Raw genomic sequence first — 6,970 nt, 5'->3', positions numbered from 1 at the left:
AAATCCAGAAAGTAGAGCTGCAAGGCAATTGCGTTGCGTTCCAAAAACCCATGGGAAAAACTGAAAGCTATTTCAGGGAATACGCTGCGACCTGAGAAGGAACGGCTTTGCTCAAGTTGCTAAAACGAACGAACTGTTTTCTCTCCTGCACCTTGAACTTGCTTGCATTTCTAGGAAAACGCTGCCTTTGGGGGCCAGGGAGTGTGGTGGCCAGGAGTGGAATGCTAAGGCGAAGGGGAGCGAGTTCGCAGGATAGAACTTGATGGGCTTTGGATGAATGGGATTTTTTGGTGGGAAGTGATGAGGGAAAACCGGCTTTCTCGGTCCCAGTGTCTCGTGGTTGGCCACTGCCTGCGCGTGCGCCAGCTCCAGCCGGCTGCTAGGTCCCGGGCTCGGCCCGCACACGGCGGCGGTCGAAGGGCGTGCTCGCTGCGACCGCGGGGCACGCGGACCGGCGGGGGGCGGGGCCGCGGTGGCGGTTGCGGGGCATGCGCGGCTCCGCGCGCGGCTTCTCAAAAATGGCGGCGGCGGTGTGAAGAAGTCCTTATGGGAGCAGTGGGACAGAATTTTATTGCTCTTGCCGACGAGACCCGAGGTGCGTGGTGACTCCGAGCCCCGCGAGGAGCGGAGCGCGGAGTTGTGGCGCTGCGGCGCTTCTCGTCGTCCGGGAGCCGGGCGGCGGGGTGGCTCGCGCGGCAGGTCGTGCGCGAGGAACGCCCCCTCGGCTCGGCGCGGGCGTGCGCTGGGCTTGGCCCCGCATCCCTGCCGGGCAGCTCGGCGGCGCCCCCCCGCGACCTTTGATTGCCCGCTCTGTGGAGCGTTCTCTCCGGACCCCTCTCGGCCTCTATGCGCCGCCCCTTACTTCCCCAGATCCCTTCCTCCGCCGGGCCCATCTTGCCCCGGGGCGTTCCAGCACCGCGCCACTGTTCCGTAGCCACCTCGTCGCTGGCCGCGCGGACGGCGTCCTCCTGTGCAGCCTCCCTTGGGTAGCTGGAGCCAGGCTGAGGTCCGGTGGCACCGCAGGTGGTTGATGGCGCTGAGCGACGGGGATGACTTCAGGTGGTCTGAGATCAGATGGAGCCCAACATCTTCAGGGACTTGGGAGGTAACTTGGATTTAGGGAAGGGATGTCAGCCCGGGATGATGCGCCTGGAGCGGGGGAGCAGGCGCAGCTGCCAGGTGCGCTCCTTGGGGCTCCAGGCGGCGATGGAGGATGCGGGTGGCTGCCCTCTGAGAGAAGCGAACCCGGATGCCAAGGGCTGGTTCATCGCGAGTGGAAGGCGAGAGGGCTCCAAGTTTCTCGGAGGAACGCAAGGCGGTGTGGCCTTGCCGTCACTATTTTAGTCTAGGGACCACTGCAGCCGTTATTCAGAAATAGCCCAGAAACGTTTTTTTCTCACTTCTTTCTTTGGATGGAGTTTGTGCTCCATCTGAATGTGAAAAGCGAGAGGGAAAACGGGTATAGGAAGATTGGTAAAGGAAAATTTGTTCGATGTAGCTTCAAGGACTGAACCATGGTTGTCCCCTCCTCTCAAAAGTTTAGGCGGCTCTGGTGTTTTTTTTTTTTTTTTTAATTTTTGTAGGGGAATCGAGCTCAGGATCTTGTGCTTGCCAGGCAGGCGCTTATGCTGCGGACTTATTTCCTTGGCCCTAGGGTTGATTTTTTGGGAAAAGGTTGTTAAACATTGATTATGCAACAGGAAGTGAATTGCATCTTGAAAATTGTCTCAGGTTTGAAGAATTAGATTAATGAGTATGGCTGACCTGTATAGTGAATTAGGCTATCTGTAGAAAGGGAACAGATGGATTGGTAGGAGAAACTGAGGCAAGAAAGTAACTTAGAATTAAATGACTTTCAAAATTATTAGAGGGAGATGCTCCACTCCTCCAAAAAAAGCTAGCTTTAGATGCTGTTGCATTTTTCTTTTTTTATATGTATTTAGTACAGGGTCTATAGGGTTTCACTATGTAGATCGGACTTGTAGTGATGATTCTCCTGTTTTCAGCCTCCCAAGTGCTGGGATTACAGGTGTGCGCCACTGTACCCAGTCTCAGTCACCATCTCAGTGCGCAGGGGTTGGGGGGCGCCACACACCACCCCAGGGATCGAACCGTGGCCGCTATGCTCTGCCTAAGCAGGCGCTTTATCCGCTGAGCTATCTGGCCGACTCTTGCTGTTACATTTTAATGCTTCTAGCGTTATATATTTTTGTTTTAAGAGCATTATAGGATGTACATTTATGTATTGCAACTTCTACTGCAAACAACTTTATTATGACACCTCATAGGTAGTTTATTCTTTTCAATTAATTGTTTGAAGTGTTCTTCAATAATGACAATTTTCTTTGCCATTCTTAATTATTTATAGCATTGCCAGTGATGGATATCCTTTCAGGCTATTTGTGGCTTTATATATTTAATGAGAGGATGGTAAAATTAAGCTTGGAAGTTGGTCTTATTGGGACTTTGAGGGGAAGTTTTATGAGTACTGTATAGCCTTATCCATAACCTTAAAATAATCTATTTTTTTAAAGACAACATGGCTTTGAAATTTTTAAATAAATTTTACATATATTTTACAGTCTTCTAGGTTTCCTAATGGTATGTAGCTGTGAGGATGTTATAAATGTACAAAGAACATTGCGATCAGTCTTAAAGAGATTGTACCTCAAAATTGCAACAGGGTATTTATTAAGGCAGTTGGTCAATCCTTTTGATTTATGATTCAGTCAACACATCTGTATTAAGGACTTGACTGTCTTTTGTATGGAGTTTAATTCAGGCTACCTTTATCCATAGCCTACTGTAAATGCTAATTTCTGGATATTTCAGGCAATGAGTAGTTTATTCTTGAATATTTTAAGGTTATAGTTAAGAAAATCATACTGTAGAATAGGTAATTTTGGTGTTTTTTTTTTACTTAAAGGACACACTCAAGAATCAGTGTTTTTGTCATAATTTTCTAAGCTAAATTCTGGTTATAACTAAATTATTTCTGACACATTGATTTTTGCATGTGTGCTATTCTGTTATGATTGTATAAAGTTGTACATTTTTGAGAGATTCTAAGCATAAAATAGATAATATACTATTGATGCTTGAGGGAAAGATGTTGGTATAAAGTGAAATCAGTGTGTGCAATAGAGATTGGATATGTTTAAAATTCTGAGCAACTACATCTTCTCTGACCAAACAATACAGGCTGTAACTAGATTTTAACTGATGTTTTAAAGCACTTTCCTCCCAAAATATTTCATAAATCTCTCTAGACTATGAAATTTTCTAACAAGGGTTATGATGGTCAGCTATAAGCCAGATGGGACTCTCATTTTCTTGTGGGTTTGTTCCTTTTTAGCTGCTTGCCTGTTCCTCCCAGATGCTTCCTATCACCCCTCTTCCTGTCCCTGTTCTCTTTGCTGTTGGTATCTGTTTCCGCATCAGTGAAATGGTTGGGATAATCCTGTGCTGTCTCACTGAGAAATAATTGATGATGCTGAAGTGCCTTAAAAAGGCCGAGTAAATAATGTCTTTTCAATGAAAAGAATCTTCCGTCTAAGGGAGATCCATATTCCAGGTTTAGTTTGAGGTCTTGAGGAGGGAGGTCACTTAAGTATCTTATGATTACTTTCCTTGGGTTAATAGAAATCCTTATTGTGACTTTAGTAAGTGAACACTGGTGGTGGATGCAAGGGATCCTCTGGTATTTATTAGTCACTTCTAGTCCTTTTTGGCCTGGTTCCCCTTTCTGCTCTTTATATCAGCTCTGATCCACATGCACAGGTAAAAAAAAAAAAAAAAACAGGTGTTTTTTTTTCTTCTTTTAACTTCCTTCCTGGAGAATCCACGTTTCATAGTCACATTCCTGGTTTTAAGAACATAAAGGAGCAAAGTAGTACCTGATAGCTATCAGAATTAGTGCTGACATTTGGAGCTTGAACTGGCATCGCCAGGAGATGCTTTGTGGCTTTAAGCAAATCAAGCCCTCCCTAAGAGTTTTAGAACTATTACAGTATTAGTGCCTGAGAATTAGTACATAATATCTTAGAATTTGAAGTGATTATTGATTGCAGTAACCAAAAACCTGGAAATATTAAAAATGGCCAGTGTTGGTGATTTTGAAAGTTTGCTTTCCCTGTCTTAGAGTCCTAAATCCTTTTATCATAGGTTAAAATGCTATTAAATACTAGTATAATTTAGTGTTAAATATGTTTAGAGAGTCTAACTAGTTTGGGTTTTGGTTACTTTAAGCACAGAAATGCCTCTACTAACATCTCATTAAACATAGCAGAGGTGTTGGTTCTTAAAGCAAGATAACTAAAGAAAATTCCAGAAGCCTTCTGAGATTTGAAATGAGTATATATGTTCTTTGGTTTTCATAAATAAGGAATTTTTGGTTATTTTGCCTTTATGTTGTCTATTATAAATAAACTTGGCACCCATAGACATAATAATACTGCTGGTTTTTATGCTGTAGTTTCTGCTAAGCATATTCCTAAATCTTTTTGGTATTTGGTGGAGAGTGAAGGATTTTTGGCTTTCATGGCTGTACTATGATGGTATTTTCCCTTTTGATTTTATTACCTAGTCTAGATGAATTCTTTATTTAAATACTTAAATAAAATAAGCTTGTTGAGTCTTTGTATGAATAAAGAGCTGGGGAACATTTGGAGATAGTATGTGACTACCTACTACCCATGCCTGTGTTTATGACTATGGCTCTGCCCCTTCCTAAGTTTATAGGAGCAAATTGTTGTAAGGGCGGAAAGAGAGTGCCCACCTTTTGTGGTAACATACCATTGTAAACTCCACACAGGACAGATATATTGTAATTCTAGGGCATACCTTGAGGATCCATTCTTTTGCTTTCAGAGAAAAGTTGGTGAGTCATTCTGTTTTTTGTGTTTAAAATGCAAATTGGATTTTCCTTATTCCCTTTTTCTCAGAAAGATTAACTGGTGCAGAATTCCAGACATAAATAGTTCGGTTTGGTATGTATTTGTACAGAGTTAATTCAGTCTAGTCATAGTTAACCATGCGTATTGGTGAAATTTTTTTACATATTTGATCACTTCCTGCCTTTCACTAGTTTTAGCTAGTTTAAGATTTTAGGGTCCCCCTCCCCCTCAGTACCAGGGATTGAACCTCAGGGCCTTTGCCCTGAGCTCTATCCTCAACTCGTTATTATGAGACAGGGCCTAGCTAAGTTGCCTAGGCTGGGATCAAACTTGGAATCTTTCTACCTCCTCAAACTCCTGGAGGGCTGAGATTACAGTTGTGTGCCACCATACTCAGTGATTATTTATTTTGAATAAATCAAATATATTTCTTCAATTCTGTTTTTCTGAATATAGTTGGAAACAAACCATTATTGTCTTTTTTCTTGGAAAACATTTAAAGTATTATTTGGAAGCTTTTCAATATACTTTGAAGTTTTAAAAGTAGTAAGTAGAGTTTAATTTTAACTACTTATTTTAGAGTTTTATAAATCATTAAATCAAAGTTCCATAGTCATTGAGATGTAGTACTCAGTAGTAATTACATTTACGTATTGCTTGGTTTTAGTTTACTTTAGAAACTGCAGTTTGAGATTTTTGTGTGTTGAAATTTTGAGAAATTATAGAAATATTTAAATGAGTAATTTGCTGACACCTGCCTCCTACGTGAGGGTGTTTAGTTTTTTAGTCACTCTAAATTGTGATTTATTGCATGCTTTTCTGTAGTGTGTTGTCTAACAGGGATAGTTGTTGTGATCATTTCCATTATTTCTTGTAGGACTGGTGCTAGAAAACCGTAAATCTAGACTGTGGTGATAATAGGAACAGACTGTAACCTGATCCAGTTCTTTTGTCAAAATGTCCCACCATGAGCTGTCTGTAGTAAATTGACATGTCCTGCCATTAACTCCAGTCCTCCACAAATGCCTGTGGGTAACAGATCTTTGGGCAATGAGCTTGTGACTGTGCTTTACATAAGTACAAACTTGGATTTTACCAACCCTTGGTTTTCATGTATCTGTTTTGTGATGTAACATACTTCTTAACCAACTACATAGGTTTCATATAAATCATTTTAAATTGCTAGTGCTTATTTTAACCTATAGATGACAATTTTTAGATAGTTTAACAATTCTTGAGAGTAGCTGTCTTTGATTTATTTTGACACAGAAAAAGGTAATTTATATTTTTTTTTCTTTTTGAGACAGGGTCTCACTATGCAGTTCAGGCTGGCTTTGAGCTCATTTTGTAGCCCACACTGGTCTTGAACTCGCAACAATTGTTCAGGCAGATTTTACTAAAATATTATTAAATAATTCCTCTAGGAAAAACCTTTTCACCAGAAGGCTTGATTTGGTAAATCCTTAACTACCAAAAAATAATTTTTCAGTAATCACTGCTCAGAGATGGAATTTTGTTTTGAAGTATAGTTGAAACATTGGTTTTTTGTGATTATTTTATAGATATGTCTGAAAATGGGATCTTTGATTATTATATTGATTTGTGTGAATTGAGCAGATAATTGACCAGTCTTAAAGTGAATCATATCTGATTTAATAAGTTACATATAGCTATATGATGAATGTATATACATTTTTATCTTGTATTAGGATCATCATAATTGTTATTAGAAGCAAAACTTTAGTTAAGAGCTTTCTGTCAAAGAAATATAGCTGTAATATATTTGAATTAAATCATATATTTTTGCATTTATGTATAACAGTAATGTACCTTAAACAAAATAATGAACCATTTTTAAGTCAAAATGAAAATCTTTAAGGTGATATTTTATGGACTTAACTTCATTTTTTTGTATAAAGACTGAGCAATAGTGAAGGGCTTTTTTCTTTGCAAGTCTGAAAAGTGTCCCTTATAACAAGATAAAGGAGAAAAACCTTTCTACCTGTGCTATTTCATTAATCCCTGCTGAATTGTCTATGACTTTGCATCACTTATTTGAACCTCCTCCTCCTCCC

The 6,970-nt window shown here is 40.6% G+C and overlaps 1 protein-coding gene across 1 annotated transcript in view; it reads left to right on the top strand.

Annotated features, from left to right (window-relative positions):
• Positions 1-571: 571 nt before the first annotated feature.
• Positions 572-6,970, top strand: part of Scml2 (Scm polycomb group protein like 2) — an 81,231-nt gene continuing 74,832 nt past the window's right edge. Inside the window, exon 1 of the mRNA XM_004635091.2 lies at positions 572-595. The gene's annotated coding sequence lies outside the window, so the exon portion shown is untranslated. The remainder of the gene's footprint in view (positions 596-6,970) is intronic.

This window comes from Octodon degus, unplaced genomic scaffold (assembly GCF_000260255.1).
Source record: "Octodon degus isolate 3935 unplaced genomic scaffold, OctDeg1.0 scaffold00069, whole genome shotgun sequence".
In the NCBI taxonomy this organism is placed as follows: Eukaryota; Metazoa; Chordata; class Mammalia; order Rodentia; family Octodontidae; genus Octodon; species Octodon degus.
This window is presented reverse-complemented; position numbering and strand designations above follow the sequence as displayed.